Here is a 9,086-nt window from a genome sequence, read left to right as displayed (position 1 = left end):
TGGGAAGGAACAGTGTCTTCAGCAAATGACCCTGGGACAGCAGGATATCTACGCACAAAATAATTAAGTTGGACCCTTATCACACATCATATACAAAAATTAATATAAAATGGATCAGAGACCTAAATATAAGAACTATCACAATAGAACTCTTAGAGGAAGACATAGGGGTAAATCTTCATGATCTTAGATTTGGTGATGGATCCCTAGACAATGACAGCAAAGCAGGAGCAGCAAAGGAAAAAAGAGAAAAATTGTACTTCATAAAAATTAAAAACCTTTGTGCATCAAAGGACATTATCAAGAAAGTGAAAAGGGGAACTACAGAATGAGAGAAAATATTTGCAAATTATATATCTGATAGTATCTACAATATATAAAGAGCTCTTACAACTCAACAACAAAATGACAACCTGTCTTGGTCCATTCAGAGTGCTACGACAAAATATAGTTGACTAAGTGGCTTATAAACAACAAAAATTTATTTCACCCAGTTCTGGAGACTGGGAAGTCCAAGATCAAGTTTCCAGCAGACTCGATGTCCAGTGAGACCGGCTTCCTGGGTCAGAGACCACTGTGTTCTCGCATGATAGGAAAGGTGAGTTATCTCTCTGGGGTCTCTTTTATAAGGATACTCATAAAGGCACCATTTATGAGGGCTCTGGTCTAATGACCAGACCTCATCTCTCAGAGGCCCCATGTCCTGTTACCATCACACTGGGGGTTAGAATTTCAACATATGATTGGAGGGCCGGTTATGTGACACAGCGTTCTGTCCATAGCACAACCCAATGTAAAAAAAAAAATGGGCAAAGGACTTGAATAGACATTTCTCTAAAGGAGATAAACAAATGAGTACCCAGCCCATATAAAGATGTTCACCATCATTAGCTGTTAAGGAAATGCAAAGCAAAACCACAGTGAGATACTACCTCATACCCACTCGGATGTCCACAGTAAAAAAAAAAAAAAAAAAAGGAAAATAAGAGTGTCGCCAAGCATGTGGACAAACTGAAATTCTCGTACATTGCTGGTGACAATATAAAATGGTGCAGCTGCTTTGGAAAACAGACCGTTAGCTCTTCAGGGAATGACACATAGAATGACCCTAAGACCCAGCAATCCAGTCCTGGTAGTCGTGCACCCAAAAGGTTTGAAAATGCATGTCTGTGCCAAGATTTGCATGGAGATGTTCACAGCAGTATTATTTAGGATAAAGACAAAGTGAACATATTCCAAATGCCCACCAGCTGATGAATGGATGTGCCAAAGGGGGCAGATCCATTGGGTACATCATTGCATTATTATTACATTATATTACGTTACAATAATATCATTGCAATGGAATATTACTCAGCAACACAAATGAATGAACACACACGCGATTCAGTTTATATATGAAACACCCAGCAAGGGAAAAGGGACTCAGCAAAAAGAGAAAGGAGATGGGTTGGGCCGGGAGGGCGAATGGAATTGCTTGCCAGCGGGTACAAGGGATCTTTTTCGGGAACGTTCTAAACTTGGGTCGTGGGGATGGTTGCACCACTTACCTAAAAATCACTGAATGATGCACGTTCCATGGCTGGAATTGATGCTAGGTAAGTTGTATCTTAATAAAGCTGTTGAAATAAAAATAAAAAAGGGGAAATGAGTTGAAGGGGGTTGTCTCAATTATTTTTCCCCAGTAGGCCTCTGGCTGAAATGTAAATTTAACCACTTCCTCTCCATTGACCAGCTCTGAATACTAGGGTTGGGGGGGGCGGGGGGTGGGTTGGGTGATGTTGAGACATCCGATTACACTCTCCTTCCGGACCTTGGGGGCCACGCTTGTGAGACAGGCCCTAAGCCCTCCCTCCGCCCAGGGAACCTTCCTTCAACACACATCTGTTTCTGAGGGGACTCATGGTCACCCCAGTGGATGTGGTAGCTGTTCAATTTCCACCTCCAAAAAAAAGTATCTGCTTTTTAAACATGAGGGGTTAAATGGCCCCTGCTGCACCCCACCCCCTCCCTAAGTCATGGCCAGAGCAATCTTTTGAAAAGGTTCATCGAATGAAGCCACTCCTCTGATGAAAATCTCGGATGTCTTCCAGTTTCCCCTGGAACCCAATCTACCTTCCTTGCTGTCCTGCACGGTCCTAGGCGGCATGCAGGGTGTGTGACTTCTGTGGCCCGCCTCCTTGTATGCCTTTGCTTCCTTGCTCTGTTCCACCCCACTGACCTCAGTGTTCCTGGAGCAGGCCACATTCCTTCCTGTCTCAGGGCCTTTGCACGTCCAGTGTCTTCTGCCTAAAATATTTCCCCTACGGCTGAGTTGATGCCTTGACCTCTCATCAGTTTTCTGTGACGCTTAGTACAGTTTGCATTTCATTTGCCCATCACTTCGTTTTGTCTGTCTCTCCCCGTTAGAATACAGGCCACATGAGGATTGTTGCTTGTGAATATTTCTGCAGGGCACCCCCAGTTCAAAGCCAAGGGCTTGCTCAGTATTGGTGGCCAGAAGGCAGGGATGGGAGAATGGATGGCTGGGTGGGCAGGTGGATAGAAGGATGGATGAGTAGGTAGGTGGGTGAATGGGTGGGTGGAGAGAAGGTTAGGGAGGCAGACAGGCAGGCAGGTAGAAGGGAGGCAGGCCGGAGAGATCAAATATCATTAGGTTAACGTACGTTCAAGAACAGTGCTGTGAATGATCTAGAACATAGGAGCCTGAAGTCTGCCACTCACTCATCCCAACTCTGCCACTCGCCAGCTATGTGACCTTGGACAAGTCATTTACCCTCTCCGAGTCTCATTTACCTTCCCTGTAAAATAGGGACAATGACGATAAGTTTTAAGTGAGATGATACATCTTTAAAGTCCTTAAAAACCCAGGCACAGGGGTGCCCGCCTGGCTCAGTCAGTGGAACGTGTGGCTCTTGATCTTGGGGTTGAGGGTTCAAGTCCCACGCTAGGTGTAGAGATTACTTAAAAAAAAAAAACAAAAAAAAAAACCAACCTTATTTTTAAAAAAAACCCAAAACAACCTGGCACAGAGTCAACTCTCAGCAAATATTAGGTCCAGTGCACTATTCCTTTTCTTGATCTTTCAACCACTCAGATTACTGATGCATGGGATCGTAAAACTCACCCTGAAGATCAAGAGAGAGAAAAAGAAAATCTGGCTTCCTCCTAACGTGGGTTCTCCAGAGAACACAAGATATTTCAGCAGTGAGGAAGAGAATTTCTATAGGGCAAACATCCTTCAGATCAACCACAGGGGAATTTGTACCAAGTTCCTCAAAAACAGCTAGAAAAAGAAAAAAAAAAAATAGAAGAAATAAATAGTAAGATGCTTTCTCTTTTCCTTTGGAGCGGTCATGTGGGTTAGCTGCAAATCGTTTCCCAAAAATGAGTCAGCTGGGGGGGCAGATGGCATGTGTTTCCAAGCCAACCTGTGTCATCAACACAGCACAAAGGAGCCCCCATCCACCCTGATAGCATCTGGTGCCGGTTCAGGCTCGCCGTCACCGCCTGGTGCGGGCTTAGGCATCAGATACCCCCCAGGTCCAAACGCCAGCTATGACACTTCGTAGCTTGTGTGACATTTCACTTCTCCGAGCCTTGTTTGCTCCATCTCTAAAAGGGAAGCAATCTGCTTTGCCTGGCAGGGTCTGGGGCATAAAACGAGATCGCGTAGGGGCCTAAAAAATGCAAGAGAGTAATGGTAGGGGTTGTGGTAAGTTCTCTGGCTCTCCCTGTGAGGCTGCTGGGCAGGAGCCTGCTGGATTTTGTCTCTGATTTCTTAAACTTCTGCCAGAGAGAGACGTCTGACCCTTTCATGGGCCCCCGGCTCATCCGCAAGATGAAAGAAAACTCTCTTGAGAATTGCTTTTCTCTATTTTTTGCCTGAGTTCTCATGTGTTCCTCATGGCTGCCGTCTCCCCTCGGCTAGGCATCCCCGCTTGACACTCCGAGGCATTCAGAGAGGTGATGTGACATGCCCGAGGGACTGTCTTCTGAAGGGCTTGGGGACAGGGTCCTGCTCCCTGCAACCCTGCAGTGGAAAGCTGGGTTCAAAGGAAGGGAAGTCAGAGGGGTCTGCCTGGGGTGGGGGTGGGGGGTCCAAACGCAGCCCCCTCCTGGGCCAGGCAGGTGGTGTGCGTGAGTGAAGCATGGGACCTCCGGGGGGAGGGGGTCTCTGGCCCTGGGCCCTCAACTTTCTCTCTGAACTCAGAGTTGGGCTCTCAGGACCACCGGGGCCCCCTGGGTCCACTAACCTACCTCCACACCCCTCTGAGCCTCGGTCGCCACATCTGTGAGAAGCAGTGGCTCACGGGCCCTGCCTGCCTCATAGGTCATGACCGTGAGACCTGGGGGGGGCGGGTAACACCATCCATCCGCAAGAGGCACCATCACCCTGGTGGCCCCAAATGTCTTCCTAGCAGGTGACCTTTGGTGAGCGAGGGCTCTGCCAGGGGCCCGGCCCCCTCCCACCTCTTTCTCACTCCCTCAGGGAGGGGCCAGCTGCTCTGTGGGCAGGGCCTGCGGGGAGAGCTGCTGCTCGCCACATCCTCCCCTGCCTCCCCACCCTGTGCACGCGGCAGGGCAGCAGCCGCGCTCTGACAGACCCATGGGGCTCTGCCGAGTGACCCATGGGCTCCGGGGCCGACTGTTTGCTCCTCCCTGAGTGTGACTGACAGCCACACGGCTGCCTGCCTGCCTGCCTGCCTGTCTCTCTTTGCGTCTGCCCCGCTGGCCACCTGCCTGTCTGCTCAACTTCCCTTCCCCTGTCTGTTCCTCTGCCTGTCTGACCAGCCCTGGTCTGCTGTGGGTCTCTCCCTGGTGCAGTCGATCTCTGTCCTCTGTGTGTGACCTCCCTGGGATGTGACTGACCACTGCTTGTGACCCCGGCTGGCTCTCTCTGTGTGGCTGCCTGCCTAGGGCCCGGGGCCATCCGTCCCGGTGACAGGTCGTAGGCTTGTCTGGCTGGTGACTCAGGACAGGCTGTGGATCCCCACCCCCTACACCTGCCTGCTCCCTCTGACTCCTGTCCCGCGCCCCCACCCCTGGAAGGCCACTGGATTCCCCCCCGAGCACACAGAATGGATTCCTGAGGGAGAAGCTGGGACAGCAGGTAACTCAGCTCCAGCCACTGTTCTCTGCGGGGGGTCTGGCGCCTTCTCTGCCCGAGGTGGGAGGACACAGAGGGGTTTTGCACCCTCCTCACAGCTGGGGACAGTGAGGCCGGCCGAGCTGGGGCTGGAGTCTCCTGTTCAGCCCAGCCCAGGACGCCCAAAGTGCCTTTTTGTGCGTCTGCAGGAGGCCTGGAGGTCTGGAGGCTGGGACACGGCTGAGATGACCCCATGAGCTGTCTGTGGAAACCAGCTCCAAAAGGCCGGGGCTGCGGGAGGAAAGCCGGTCCCAGACCAAACGGGATGCCACAGTCACCGCGGTTCCCGGCAGCCAAGGAGGGCAGGGGTGGGCACGGGGGTGACGGCGTGATGGTGTGGCATTTCTACGGGGCCCACTCTGGGGAGGGGCATCGATTTTGGGGGCAGATTCTGGGTTTTAGCGTCTTTGTGTCCTGTAACCCCTCCACACGGATTTCTGTGCCCATTTCACAGACAGAGAACAGGGGCTCCAGGGGTAGAGCGATTTTCCCAAGGAGACTCAACAGCGCGGAGCAGGGCGGGCAGGTGACTCGGAGGCTGGCCCTGTCCTCCACGCTGTCTCCTTCTCACCAAAGCACAGGGGATGGGCGGATGGTGAAAAGCCAAGGGCCCTGCGTGCGTGGAAGAGAGGGAAGCCGGGAGGCGCGGGGAGGCTGGGTCTGGAGGCATGGGTTGAAGTTTGACATGTGGACAGGAGAGGAAAGGAGGAGGAGGCGGACACCTTCCCGGCAGAGCAGCTGGGTGGGGAGAGGCCTCTGGTGGGAACCCTGGACTTCGAGAAGGAACGGCCAGCCTGCGCAGTGGGAGCAGCGGCCCCGGGGCCAGGGGCATTCAAAAGTCACAGGCTGCGCCCCTGAGGACATTTGTATTCCCCCGGGGGGGGGGGGAAAGCATGGGTTTAGAAGCACATGGCCGAATGGGGAAAACCTGGCGGGTTCAAAAGCCGGCCATGCGACTCCCTAGCTGGGTGAACTTGAGCAAGTCTCTGTGCTTCTTCCAACCTCATGGAGCCTCAGTTTTCTCATCTCTAAAATGGGGATGAAGGCAGCTCCATCCCCGTGGGGCTAGTTGTGAAGATTGGGGGGCATAAAAATATGAAAGTTGCCGGTTCGAGATCCGCCTGGAAGGGGGGCCAGTGGCAGAGGGGGGCCAGGGTCCAAGAGCGGTGGAAGGTGCGGGGGGCACATTCGAGAACCCGCGATCGGCTTGCCTCAGCCCCCGCGGTTCTGGTCCTCTGAGCGCCGGGGCTCAGCCCGCCGCTGGCACTTGAGGGGCTCCCGTTATCCTTACAACATCAGGTGAGGCCGGGAGCCCATTCAGCCCATTTCACAGATGAGGAGATCGAGGACCCCAGGACCACGTGGCCGTGAGACGCAGAGCTGGGTTTGGGCCGCCGGTCCGCTTGGCCGCAGGGCCACACCTGCCAGACAGGATGGCATAAAAACAAGACTCATAGTCTCGAGAACCCTTCTGAGAAGGGGAGGGGCAGGCCTGACGACCTGCTCCCCATGGTGGACTCGAGGGAGCCCTGGTCCTGCCCACCTCACACCTGGGAGGGTGTCTGGATCCTTACCACCCCGCAGTGGAGGAAACCAAGCGCCCGAGTGTTAGGAGAAGAACAAAATCGAGGGCCCGGAGGCGTGGGGTGAACAAGACAAAGCCTGAGCCCTAGGCTCCCACCTGTCCAGTGAAGGGTGGGGGTGGGGGCTGGGGACCGCAAGAGGCTTGAGGGCAGTGGGGGCGGGCAGGTGGAGGAGGCCCGTTCAAGAGGAGATGGAAAGAGGGAAGGCACCAGAAGCTTGGGGAGGCACCATTTCCCTCCCTGGTGCCTGATAAATAAATGAATGAAGGGAAGAAGGCATCCTCCACGCAGGGAGGAGAGCCAGTGCCTTCAGAATCCCTGCAGGCAGGAGTGATGGCTGGGAGGTCCCCCCTGTGGTCAGGTGGGGGGCTGTGGGACCCATGACCCTCGTGCCAACACACCTCCACGGGCGATCCGGGGCCTCGGAGGCGGCCAAGACTGGGTGGAGACCCAGCTCCGCCCCCTAGTTCTGGGGTGACCTTGAGTAAACCACTTCACCTCCCTTGAACCTCCGTTTCCCCGTCTCTAACATCCATTTCCGGTTTGTCGTGAGGTTTTATTCTATGTGTAGTTTTTGAGCACCCACTGGGGCATCAGGCACTGTCCTAGGTCCTGGGGATTCAGTGGCGGAGACAGGGCCAGCGCCCTGAGCAGTGGTTCACAAGAAATAGTAGTAATTACGCTTTACCTTAGGGATGGCTGGTAATAATTGCCTTGTTATTCGCTAGACCGCACGGCGTCCCTTCCGGCATACACTAAGCCCTCAATAAACGATAGCTCGCATGGTGATTTTACGCTGCCTTGCACAGCTGGGGAAACTGAGGCTCAGAGAGCGGTAGGGTTTTCAGGGTCACCCAGGGAGTCATTCGCAAGCAGAGGGAAGGAAACTGGGGAGAGAGGGGGGAACAGACACTTCGAGGAGAGGCCCCTTCCTCGCCCCCTTCTCCCTTGCTCTCTAGGGCACCCCGAAATGCGGAGGCGGGGCTGGGGGGGGGAGCAGAGAGGAGCCCCACCCCCACCCCTGGCTCACAGGTGCCACCGCCCCCACTCCTTGCCTGGGCGCCTGGCCAAAGGGACTTTTGATGACAGCTCATATGCAGGATCTGAGTAAACTTGGAACTTCTGAAACAACCTGAGAATATTCCCCAGGGTGCAGGCAGGGGCCCTGCTGATGCCCCCCGATGGCCAGGACGCCTGCAGCAAGGGGCCTCGCCTGCTGGTCCCCACAGCCCCCAGGAAGGGTCCGGCCACCCGAAGTGTCTCCAGAGAGGTGGGGCAAATACCCCAACCTGGCTCCCTGCTCAGGCCCCAGTCCTTCCTCGCTGTGTGACCATAGGCAAGGCACTGGGCCTCTCTGGGCCTCTATTTCCTCATCTGCAAGGGGGCTTGATGGTGTACGTTGGGACTAGGGCCTGCCAAACTTCTCCTGTACGAATCCGTGACACTCGGCCTACTTTGGCCAGGGCAGCCTGGTGGGGAGGTGGGGGGGGCCGGACAGAAGGCAGGCTGCCAGCCCTGCCCCCACCCCTCACCCCGCAGCTGCAAACCTCTCTTCTTTCTCCTGGTCTGGCGGGAAGGCGGCTGGAGTGAACGGTTGCCCAGGCTGTGCAGTAGGCACAGCTCGTTCAGGCTAAGAGAGGCTTCGTGGACCGGGATCCCGGCCCGGCTGGGAGACAGAGGAAGACTGACAGGTTGGGATGGGACCTTCCCCTCCTGTTCGGCTCCTACTGCCTAAGCTACGACCCCAGGGTCTTGGGACATCTGTCCTCAGACACCCACAACCCACCCCTTGCCACTGGCACACACACAAAAAAAAAATTGTGAAAAAACAACTGACGTTACCCACTCGCCTACAGTGTGCCTGCCCCACACCACCTCGGCCAGGCCAGGGCGCTGCCCCATTCTATGGATGAGGAAAACTGAGTCCCAGAGAAAGGAATGGATATGCCTCAGGGTGCCCCAGGGCCACCAGGCTGCTTCTCCCCCAGCCTGAGCGCTCTGCTTGGCTAAGAACTTTCTGTATGACCCTGGGTGTCCCGCCATCCCTCTCTGAAGGTTCCTTGTTACTAATCCGATGACAGCAGTCGTGACTGCTCAGACCCCGGGAGCTGAGGGTGTTGCTCAGGGTGGAGGGAAGTTCCTGGGGACCGTGATGAAGCTGATGGGGAAACAGATGTCTCAGGGGCTGCCTGCGGCCCCACTCCTCGCTCCTCGTGTAACTGGACACGGCAACTCGTACCCTCTTTCGTTCGTTGGCCAACTCCTCAGCTACTCCTCGAGCACCCACTGAGTTCCCGGCCCCGTTCTGCGCACTAAGGATACTTTCTTTGGTGAACAAAACAGATGATTTCCCA

At 54.7% G+C, this 9,086-nt stretch overlaps 1 protein-coding gene across 4 annotated transcripts in view; it reads left to right on the top strand.

Annotated features, from left to right (window-relative positions):
- The first annotated feature begins 4,525 nt into the window (after positions 1-4,525).
- The window catches only part of IL21R (interleukin 21 receptor), a 33,573-nt gene continuing 29,012 nt past the window's right edge, over positions 4,526-9,086 (top strand). For 3 of the 4 annotated variants that reach the window (XM_086692627.1, XM_086692625.1, XM_086692626.1), the window contains exon 1: positions 4,526-5,113. The gene's annotated coding sequence lies outside the window, so the exon portion shown is untranslated. The remainder of the gene's footprint in view (positions 5,114-9,086) is intronic. The other variant, XM_086692623.1, reaches the window with a different exon arrangement.

The sequence above is a fragment of the Puma concolor genome, chromosome E3 (assembly GCF_028749965.1).
Source record: "Puma concolor isolate L17-30 chromosome E3, mPumCon1.1.hap2, whole genome shotgun sequence".
Lineage (NCBI taxonomy): Eukaryota > Metazoa > Chordata > Mammalia > Carnivora > Felidae > Puma > Puma concolor.
Note: the sequence above shows the minus strand (reverse complement) of the source record. Positions and strands in the feature narration are given on the sequence as shown.